Genomic DNA, 10,705 nt, shown 5'->3' with positions numbered 1-10,705 from the left:
GAGTCAAAACGGTAGTTCTCCTCCAGTCTGTGACCCGTGGCCTCGAAATTACTTGACTGGGGATCAACTTGGAGATTGACCCCAAGAATCTTCCAGCATTTTCCGTTTTTAGATCAAAAGGACTGTGGTGTTTGATCTGCAGAGGAAGGCCAATGAGGCCCCGTCTAAGGACAGGAGCACGCCAACTGTCGGAGAACAGATTTTAAGAGTCCGGGCACAAAAAAGCCTCAATTAAAAGGAAATGTTCTTCCTAATTTGACTATTTTTGGCTCTCCGGCGGTTACGGCACTGCAGCCGCTTTAGGAGGTGGAAAACTGCCCATTCCAGATCGTTTTGGGTCCCACAGAGCAGGGTCTGACTTAGTGACTCAGAACCCTGAACTTTGAGTGAACAATTTTCACCTGCTCCTGCAGCCCCTTGGAGGCAGTTGAACGGTCTGCAGAAGTCCAAGAAACAGCCCTCAGCCGGGCCTGTCACAGCTCTGTGCCAATAACTTGGGAAGGGGGGCAGTTACAATCTGTACCTTACCCCCAAAGTTTGTCACTGGTAACAAAAGGAACAGCAGGGAAAAGCAAGTGCCCAGGACAGCCAGGAGGGAAAGAAGCTGAAGGAGAATCCGGTCTGCAGGAGCGAGCAGGGGGGAAGCCGGGTCCTTTCCTGTTGGCTTTAGAGCTGATGGGCAGGAGGCAGAGGACAGGAGGGCGAGCTGACCACGCGGGCACGGCTGCTGGCACAGCAGGGTCCCAACCACCTCCCACCAGCCTTCCTGACCCGAGGTTCTGTCTTGGCAGCTCTGGCCTGGCCGAGCCTGGTGCATGGGAAGGCTGACTCCCACAGCCCCCTCCAGACTCCAGGGCTGACTCTGACCTCAAAAACTTGATTGGAGGACAGCCACAGGACTAGTCACCTAAACAGCACAGCCAATTCTTGCAGGGAGCCCAAGAGTTCAGGAAATAATCGTTCCAGCCATTTCCTCCAGTGTCCGCTAATGAAGGCTTGGCCCCACTAGACCGGCTCACAGAGGCACCAAGCAGGGTGACTGGGGCTCTGTAGTGACATGTCCCTCCAACACCAGTCACCCCTCCTCCTTGAGGAGGTTCTACGAGGTCAGGAGACACCAACTTTGTTTCTCATTTTGGTCACCTGGCAAAGAAGAGCTTGGAGTTGTCGCCTCACCCAGGAACTACCTTCGGTCTCTGTTTGTGCATGCATTTGGCACCAAAGTATAGCGTGTTCTCGCTCAGCCTCCTGTGGACCTCACTGTCAATCACAGGGAAATGATTTTTGTTCCAAACAGCCTTTTGTGGGGGGATGTCTGTACTGTGCCCTAGGAGTCAACCCATGTAAGTGGTCAGATGCAGTAAAGAAGCTGAAACTCACTCACCACAGCGTCAGCTGGTAATTCACCCAGAAATACAGGCTCCATGTACTGGGATGCAGAAACGGGGCAGATAAATGGATATGGTTACTTCAGAATTTCACATTAATGTGTAGGGTTGTAAATACTAAACAATATTGATAGCTTAGATCTAAATTCAGATTTTCTTCCTGGAAGTGGCAATAAATAACGTGAAAGCATTTTATACATCAGGAGCCTTATCTATGAGGAGCATCTAAACAGATATAAATGTCATTTCTTCAAGGAGCAGAGAGCAGTTAAATCTCCCCATGTGTGAGTTCTGGGAGAGACACAGAGAAAGGGCTTGGGGTGGTCACTGTGGGAAGATCCACAGATGGTGGAGAGACGAGACACGTGACAAGTCCCATCCTCTCCATGGAAAGCAGGACGGTTGCAGGACAGGGGATGCTCCAGAGTTCAGAGAACCTGGTGTGCCCCCAACAAGACTGGATGGAGGCCAGATGACGTGGATGCTGAGAGACGTGCAGGAACTCAACCAGCAGAGACAAGAGGACGCGCCATTTCTGGCAAGAGAAACAAGAAGGTGAGAAGTGCAGCACATCCATGAAGCTCGCACTGTGCCGGCTCCTGTTTCACGTGTTTGCCTGCATCGTCCCACTCAATCTTCCCGTCCTGGCCAAAGGAGCGCTGTCCGCTTTGTACAGGTGAGGAGACGGAAGGCCAGAACAGGTGAGGAAGGGCCCGTGTCTACGCGCCTGTAAGAGCAAAGAGAAGAAAGCATGTCCCTCCTCTCTGGACCCCACGTCCTCTAGCATCTCACCCTCCATCCCAGCGAGGCCTCCAGGAGGAACGTCCTGATGATGTTTGGGGGCAGCAGTGGGAAACCCTGATGAGTCAGTGAGCACATGCTGCAAGGTCTTAGCATCACTGGTGAAAGAGTTTGGTGTGCAGTGTGGGCTTTGGGTTTGGGTGGTAAGCTGGGACACGTTTATGAGAGAGTTGTGGATGCTTAGGGACATACGGAGTGCACAGATAGAGTCGATCCTTGTTATTGGTGGATCCCATATTTATGAATGTACCCACTCACCGACATTTATTTTAACCCCCAGATCAACCCTTACTGTCTTTCGTAGTCAGCCAAGGACAAGAGAGGAGTGGTGAGTGATTTGAATCGTGCGACATGCACGGGCCAGCTGAGGTCAAACACAGCAATGCTCTGCCTGTGTGTTTCCGCCCACACTGTAAACCAGTGTCCGTGTCCCGGTCTGTATAGCGTCTAGGTTTTCCCCTTTTTTGTGTGCTTTGTTGGTGCTTTTGCTGTCTCCATGGCCCCCAAGCATAGTGCTTGCATCATCTAGTTCTGCTGCGCACAGGGAGGCTGTGATGGGCCTTAGGGAGATGGCACACGTCTCAGACGAGCTTCCCAGGCACGAGTGACAGTGCTGCTGGTGGTGGGTCCGATGCAGATGAATAACAACGTGTCTTAAATAAGGTGTCACTAAATGAGCTCACACACCCACTTCTGCACAAATCAGGTGATGAAATGTCATAGCCAGAGGCTCACAGGAACCAGCCCCGGGTTCGCCAGGAGCAGTGGCTCAGAAATCGCTAATTCAGGGTCTGGAGTGATTTTGCAGACCAGAGCCACTGCAAATAATGAGCATCAGCCATAGTTGGAAAAGGGGCTTTTATCCCAAGTGACACTCACGACAAAACAGAACAGAGGGAGCACAGCCAAGCAGGCAGAGGATGACCTGCCCGTGCCCGTGCTGGGCCAAGCCCTTTACCTGTGTCATCTCGTCAGTCATCAGAACAGCTCAAAAAGCTTGTGTCCTTTCTCATCTAGAAACGAGGAGACTGAAGTCCGGAGATGCAAGTACGGGCCAAGAAGACAGGACAACGGTCTCGGCACTGGGTCCCACCGTGAGTGGTCCCATTACATGCAGAGCCAGGTCACAGGCACTCTGTGCCTCCACCTTCCTTCTGAGGAATAGGGACGGGCAGGAGCGAGTGCTCTTGTAGGGGAGCTGTGGGATCCAGAGGAGACAAGAGGGACCAGGAAGCTCACACAGCTGCAGGTGTCACACATATACAACGCTTTCTGTGTAGCTCCTTCTAGGTACGTCCTCACTTCATCTCGGTGTTTTCTCAAATGCAGAGTTGTTGCTGGGTTCACCCTAAGCTTTGTAAATATTCAGACTGAAACCAGCACTACCGCTACAGAAAATAGACAAACCCTTAGGAATTTGTATGCAGATAATCTGCTTTGAATCCCGCTCTGGGTGCGGATTCTGGCCAGACGAGCTATCTCTGTGAGCTCATCACGCTTCCCTCACCTGAGGGGATTACGGCCATGCTGTGGGCTGTTCATGCTTACGTTTCCCCATAACAGTTAATATTAAATCAAAGTAGAGTAATTATTAAAATGCAGGTGGTAAGTACAGCAATACACTTGTGATAACAGCCACCCAGCCTCATTTAAAATGAATTCGTAATAATGGAACACTTCAGACACATTTAGTTCAATAACACCCAGACTTGCTGCACCAATTATCAAAACAGCTGTAGGAACCTTCACTGGTGATCAGCTGCCGAGGACAGGCTGCCTGAAGTGGGCAAGGCACCCACTCGAGGGTGAGGTTCTTCTGGGGACGTCAGGACCATCCACAACCAGACACAGCCTACGAAGGGGCAGACGCTCAGGGCCCTCGAGCCCCAGGATGGCCCCCCGGGATGGAGCCCAGCGCTTGGGGCTCCCCCTTCCCACGAAGACCTCTATCCCTGGCCCTTTGTGTCCCACAGTTCGCTGATTGATGCCTTGCAGAGTTGATTCAGGTTCAATGCAGTAGCCCTGAGAGAGGATGTTTCTCTATTACTTGCTAAGTCTGTGCCCATCATGTGAGATATTTTAATCAGATCCAAAACTTCAGGGCAATTACAAAATCAAGATGCAGCCAGTTTTCCCAAGTGGGAACCAGGCTGATTGCATTCTCTGTTTACTACCACGTATGGAGAGAGGACTTAGCACCAGCAGTCAGGAGCAGCAGGAAACGCAGCCAATGAGAAGTGTGCACTGAGGCCCCACTTTTGGGGATTACATGCCGCTGTGGGAAGGATCCTCAAAACACCCCTTCTGACCCCGATTCCACCCACACAGGACGCAGGGCAGTCTGGGTGGGAGCGGCATCTGAAGCTCAGAGGGCTCAGGACCCCTTCTCTGTGGGATCCTGGTCCCTCTTGCATCTGCCCCCTCAGCTGCCATGAGGGTCAACTGAGAGAGGAAAAGGCTGTCATGACGTTCAGCAGTGTCGCTGGGAAAACCCGTCCTCTCACCAACCTGCAGGGAGGAAAGACACGCGGGAGTAGCAGCTTCATTCCCGCCCTCTCAGCCCTGGAACATAAAGCAGGAGGAAAGACCCTCTAAGGTATGAGACGGTATGAATAAAACAGCTACTTTTCGCGGGCTGAATTGCGTCCCCTAAAAATGCCTGTGAAAGTGACTCTGTTTGGAAATAGTCTTGCAGATGTAACCGAGTTCAAATGAGGTCACACTTGATTAGGGTGGACCCTAAATCCAGTGACTGGTGTCCCTATAAGAAGAATGAAACCTGGACACAGACATGCACACATAGAGAACATCATATGAAGGTGGAGTCAGAGAATGGAGTAATACACATACAAGCCCAGGGACACCAAGGATTGCCTGCACCCAGCAGATGCTGAGAGAAACACAGGACAGATTCTCCCAGAGTTCCAGTGGGAACCAACTCTGCCAACACCTTGATTTTGAACTTCTGGCCTCCAGAACTCGGAGACAATAAATTTATGTTGTTTTAAGCCACCAAGTCATGGTGTCTTTTTTTGGTGAGGAAGATTGGCCCTGAGTTAACACCTGTTGCCAATCTTTCTCATTTGGCTTGAGGAAGAGTGGCACTAGCTAACATCTGTGCCCATCCTCCTCTATTTTTTGTATGTGAGTTTCCTCCACAGCATGGCTTGATGAGTGGTGTAGGTCCACACCCAGGCTCCAAACCCGCAAACCCAGGCCACCAAAGCAGAGTGTGTGAACATAACCACTACTCCACCAGGCAGACCCCCAAGTCGCGGTACTTTGTTATGTCAGCTCTAGGAATCTAACACACCGCTGCAGCTAGAGCCTCGCCCAGTGAGACCTGACACCGTTACCCTGCATCTGGTCTCACAGTTGTGGCTGCCTCTGCAGAACAGAGCCACAAGGCCACGCAGGCTACCCAGGGAAGAAATGACTGCGGTAACCACCACCATGCTGAAGGGACTGCCAAACACAACAGCCATTTTCCAGATTTTAACCTATATATCCCAATCAACAACTAATTCAGCCCTGATTTGATACGATGACGCAGAAGCAGCCTGCAGACAGCACGCCGGCAGCTGAAGCTCCCCGTTCAGCTCCGCACGGCCGTCACCAAGGAAGCTCGTCGTCTGCAGTGGCCCCCTCATGCTCAGTTCCCCAGACAAGACGCTTCAAAGAGCCTCGGCCCTGGTGTCCACTCCCAGCCTTCCCAGGCACGGGAAGAAAAAGACCAAGTTTCACGCTATTATTCATAGGATGGTTGCGCTCCTTCTGCATTAACTTTCCAGAGGAATCCAATCCCCATGAAATGCCCTAAAGCAAGGCACAGCCCCTTTCGGCAGATTCTGAGGTCGGAATGAACATGGAACTCTCATGTAGAATAAGAAAGGGGGAATCTATAATTGAATTTTCTAAAATTAATTTTTTTACAAGGAAACTTCAAACACGTGTCCAGCAGGAAGACAAGTTGTTGCCAATGTCCAGGAGGAAGATGTGACACAAATCAAAACTGACATGAATACCAATGGCAATGAGAGTTCATGCCAGCGAACAACTTGGAGCTTTAAGACTGTTCTCACCACCCTTAGATCCGGCACCGGGTGACTACGAGGCTGCTGACCAACGCACCCGAGGAGCCAAGGAGGTTTGCTCCTCTTCTGATTTCGTCTACCTCTAGAATCTTCCTTCCAGGGCCTTCACATTACCTGGTTCCATCACCTGATTCTGTCTTATAATGGCGGCAGTGGGGCTCTGTTCCCCCAGTGTAAAAACTGGTATTATGGTCGCCAGATGTTGTCTGCAGGTCTGTAGAGTACACCAAGAACTTTGTCAACCCCCGCAAACTAGGGAGACCAAGCTGCCTTTGTTTTTGGGGAGTATTACTGTTGTCTAGGTCTCTAAATCAACAGTTCTGCAACTTCAGCCTGCGTAACAGTCTCCTGGGAGGCTTATTCCAATGAGTGTCCCAGGTGCCCTCCTCAGATAGTCGAGTTCAGTGGGTCCGTGTTTCTGTCTCCTAAAGCAGAGGTCAGCAAACCTCTTCTGTAGAGGACCAGGCAGTAACTACTGTAGGCTTTGTGGGGCAGGGGTCTCTGGCGTAGTACAAAGGCAACCGCAGAGAACAGGTAAACTCTTGCGTGTGATGTGCCCCACGGTCCACAGTCACCATAATTTGCATGTTAGGCAGCTTTCACATGTCATGAAAAATCACTCTTCTTTTGAAATTTTCAATGATTTAAAAACATAAGACCATTCTCACCTTGTGGGCCATACAAAAACAGGCAACTTAGAAAGATCCCTGACTCGCTTCAGAGAAGCATTGACTGGAAGAGGACAGGTGGGTGAGAGGAGAATATTTAAAAATTAGTGCAGAAATTTAGCCTTTATGTGTTATAATTGTTAGGAAGGAAACACAATGGGGCTCAGGAAAACCTGCAGGAGTGAGCATAGTGGAGGCAGGGGCAGGGCGGAAGGGGAGAGAGCATCTTTGGTTGATGGTAACAGTTCCCAGAATCCCCCCAGGGATTAGGGAAACAGTACTACTGTCCATGCTGTAGAAACTGAAGGAGCTGAAATCCATTAATGACCCAGACATGGAGTAGCCAGTAGCTGCACCCCGTCCTGCTCTATGCGGCCATTAGCAAGGGTCAAATGGCACTGATTGGGGTTTTGTCTCACACTGGAGTAGTGTGTGTTGTCCACAGCAGAAGTGCAGACAGAGAAGACAAATGGCAAGAAGGAGGGAGCAGCAGAGAACTTAGCGACTCCTGGACAGCATGAAGCAGCAGGACCTCATCGCAGAGACCAAGGCAGGCCTTCAGAGCCCTGGAGAGCCCTGGAGAATCCTGAGAATCCTGGAGAGCCCTGGAGAACTCTGGAGCATCCTGGAGAATCCTGAAGAACCCTGGAGAATCCTGGAGAACCCTGGAGAATCTTGGAAAACACTGAAAAATCCTGGAGCATCCTGGAGAACTCAGAACACTGGAGAACCCTGGGTAATCCTTAAGAACCCTGAAGAATGCTGGAGTACCCTGGAGAACTTTGAAGAACCCTAAAGAATCTTGGAGAAACTTGGAGAATCCTTAAAGAAACCTTGAGAACCCTAGAGAATCCCAGAGACACACGCCCACACAGGTCTACTGGAGACATTTTACTGTGCATGTTTCCTGCTTCTAACAGGTCCCATAACATAACTACGTTCCTTCAGTTTGAAAACCATTTCCTTTGCTCCACTTTCCAGAAATATGTAGTTCCCCCTGGCTCCCAGTGATAAAAAGTCATTCTGCAGGCCTGCACGCCAACCATTCAAAAAAGGAGATTACCTATCAGAGTGTAACTAGTAAATGATGAGGTTACTTTAGAAGCGTAGTTAAAACAGATGGACAGTGAGGTTACACACAGCCTCAGCATCTCTCTGTGAGGTGCAACTGGACTTGCACATCCTCGCCGCAGGCTGGCAAGAACGGAGGAGCAAAAGTGCCAGGGGCTTGAATGATGAGCGTGTACATCTCTGGAAGGGAGAGAGAATTTCATTTTCTCACTTATTATCCCCGACGATGTGTCACCAATGGTCTGTGAAGGGAAAAATGGAGAGGACCACAGTAAATTTTCTCTCTCAGCTAAAAATATTAGAGAAGAGGAGAAGAGGCAATGTGAGCTCTTAGCTTGTATTTCTCTTGGAACTTAAAAAATTAGTTTACTAAGCAAATCTTTTAATATAGCCATTGGCTAAGAAAATGAAGAAAAGAAAGAAGAACCAATGAATGGATCTGACAGCTAGAAAAAGTTGTCTTAATAACCTAGTTTGGGTAAATGGCCTTAGAATGCTTTCTAAAAACTATAAACATGAGGTATGTTTCTACTCAGATTCATTTTCTGAATGTTACATGGCCATGGCTGCTACTACAACTTCCTGCAAGCACATTTAGGGGGATGGAGTGCACACTGCGAATTGGAAACTGGGTTTTTCTTCTTTGATTGCAGATAGCGTGTGTGACCTTGGAGAAAGTCTGTCCTTCCTCATCAGTAAAATGAGGGTTGTGTCCTCCCATTATTCCCCAGAGAGCCGGGAAGGTTTCTCAGCAAGTGAACATCCTTGAAGAGGGGCAAAGCTGGGAAGCCGAGCGGGAGCTTCCTGTGCTCATCGCTTTCCCGGCCGGGCATCCTGGCTCAGGTGCGTGGGGAGCTGGCTGGAACTCGGATTTTCATGGAGCATCAGCCTCAGACCTGTGCTGATGCTTCCATGTACCTGACCTCATTTAATCTGCAGAATCTCCCTTTGATGCTGGTGCTGGAAACAACCCCATTTCAACGAGGAGGCCACTGGCTACAGAGTGAGACAGGCCTGAGTTCATGCAGCCTGTGGGATTCGCACTTGGGTCTTAGACTGAATAGAAAACCCACCTCCCTGTGGCTTGAACAAATGACTAACACATGTGCAGTGCTTAGAGCAGGCCTGGTACACAGTAAATGCTGTTTAGGTGTTCGTTACTGGCCCTACGGCGTTTGGGCTGATGCTGCACATTTTTGTTTTAACTTGTCCAGGGCCCATCTGAACCAAGAAGCCATTGTGCACACAATAATCAGGAGAGGAGCGCTTCCCGCCAGCCTCCCCCTTCACATGTACGGTAAGAGTTTACATTCTTGGGGCTGATCCTGTCAGATCCTGTGTTTCGAAACATCTACAAGGTATTGAGTTGAGTTGAGTTGAATACTGTTTTACTGCTGAAAGTGACACATTCTTTGGAAAGTATTAATGAAATTACCTGTACTTCCTGGAGCACCTGGATCTCTTGCCCATGTGGGTTCTAATCCCTGCTCCCCGACACAGACAGCTCAGGTGGAGCCAGTTTCTTACCCTCTCTGAATCTGTTTCCTTTTAGATAAAATGGGAGTACAAAATGCCTTACATGGACCTGTCTAACACCTCGTGTGTGTTTCAACCCCCAAACTCACTCTCAATGAATCACGACCTAAGCCCCAGGACCATTTAACAAGCTTATGGAGAGATTTCTAAGAAAGAATGTAGGTGAGCTGTCTACCTTTCAAGGCTGAATGTACCAACTCATGGGGCTTGAGACAAGGGCTACCATGCCCCAAGGACCCTGGGAGAGGCGGGAAGGGGATCTCATTTCTCAGCTGGTGGCTCACCACCACAGGGGTCTGTGGAATGCCTGTCTGTCTGTCTCTGATTCTCTGCCCCCGGCCCCTGCTTTCCTCCCCTCCTCCCATTTCTCTTTACTTCCTTTATTCTCTTCTCCACTAGTCCCCACTCGTATCATCTTGCCAAACTTAGGGAGCAATTCTGACATGCTTGGCACACATCCTTGGCTGAGTTCACTAATGCTTATCCTCACAGCACGTGGTAGTGTTGTTTCGCATAGGTATTTATTTTTTAAACTATTTTATTGAAAACAAAGTGCAGCTCATAAATGTACAGGTCCATAAACTGTCCCAAGATAAAAACAGACATGAACATCTTCTAGGTTAAGAAATGGAGCATCACCAGGCGCTGGGGGCCCATCCTGCTGCCTTTGGGTGCCCCACACCCCCCTGTAAAGGTGACCACAATGCTCAGTCTTAAAGCCATAAACTCTGTATACGTGGGATTCCGAGCACAGTGCTGCTGTGACTGGCTGGCTGACTCAATGTGTGTCTGTGAGAGCAACTGTGGGGTTACGGAGTTTTCATTTGCTCAGGTCAGTACTGTATAGTTTTGGACTGCATGAGTGTTCCAAACTGTTTAGGTGTTCGTTAGCCATTTTAATGTTGACAGTCATTTAGATGATTTCTAATCTGGGGATATTTTTAATAACACTGCTATGAGCATTTCGATGCACGTCTTTTGGGGCACACGTGCACACATTGCCGTCGGGTGTACTCTTAAGAGAGGAATAACTGGGTATGAACATCTTCAGCATTACTGTTACCAATTTTCACACTCCTGATGCTACATGAAAGTTCCAGTTAATTCACATTCTTGCCAAATTCTGGTATCGTCTGTCTTTTTATAA

The sequence above is a fragment of the Equus asinus genome, chromosome 2 (genome assembly GCF_041296235.1).
Source record: "Equus asinus isolate D_3611 breed Donkey chromosome 2, EquAss-T2T_v2, whole genome shotgun sequence".
NCBI classification, from domain to species: Eukaryota; Metazoa; Chordata; class Mammalia; order Perissodactyla; family Equidae; genus Equus; species Equus asinus.
Note: the sequence above shows the minus strand (reverse complement) of the source record.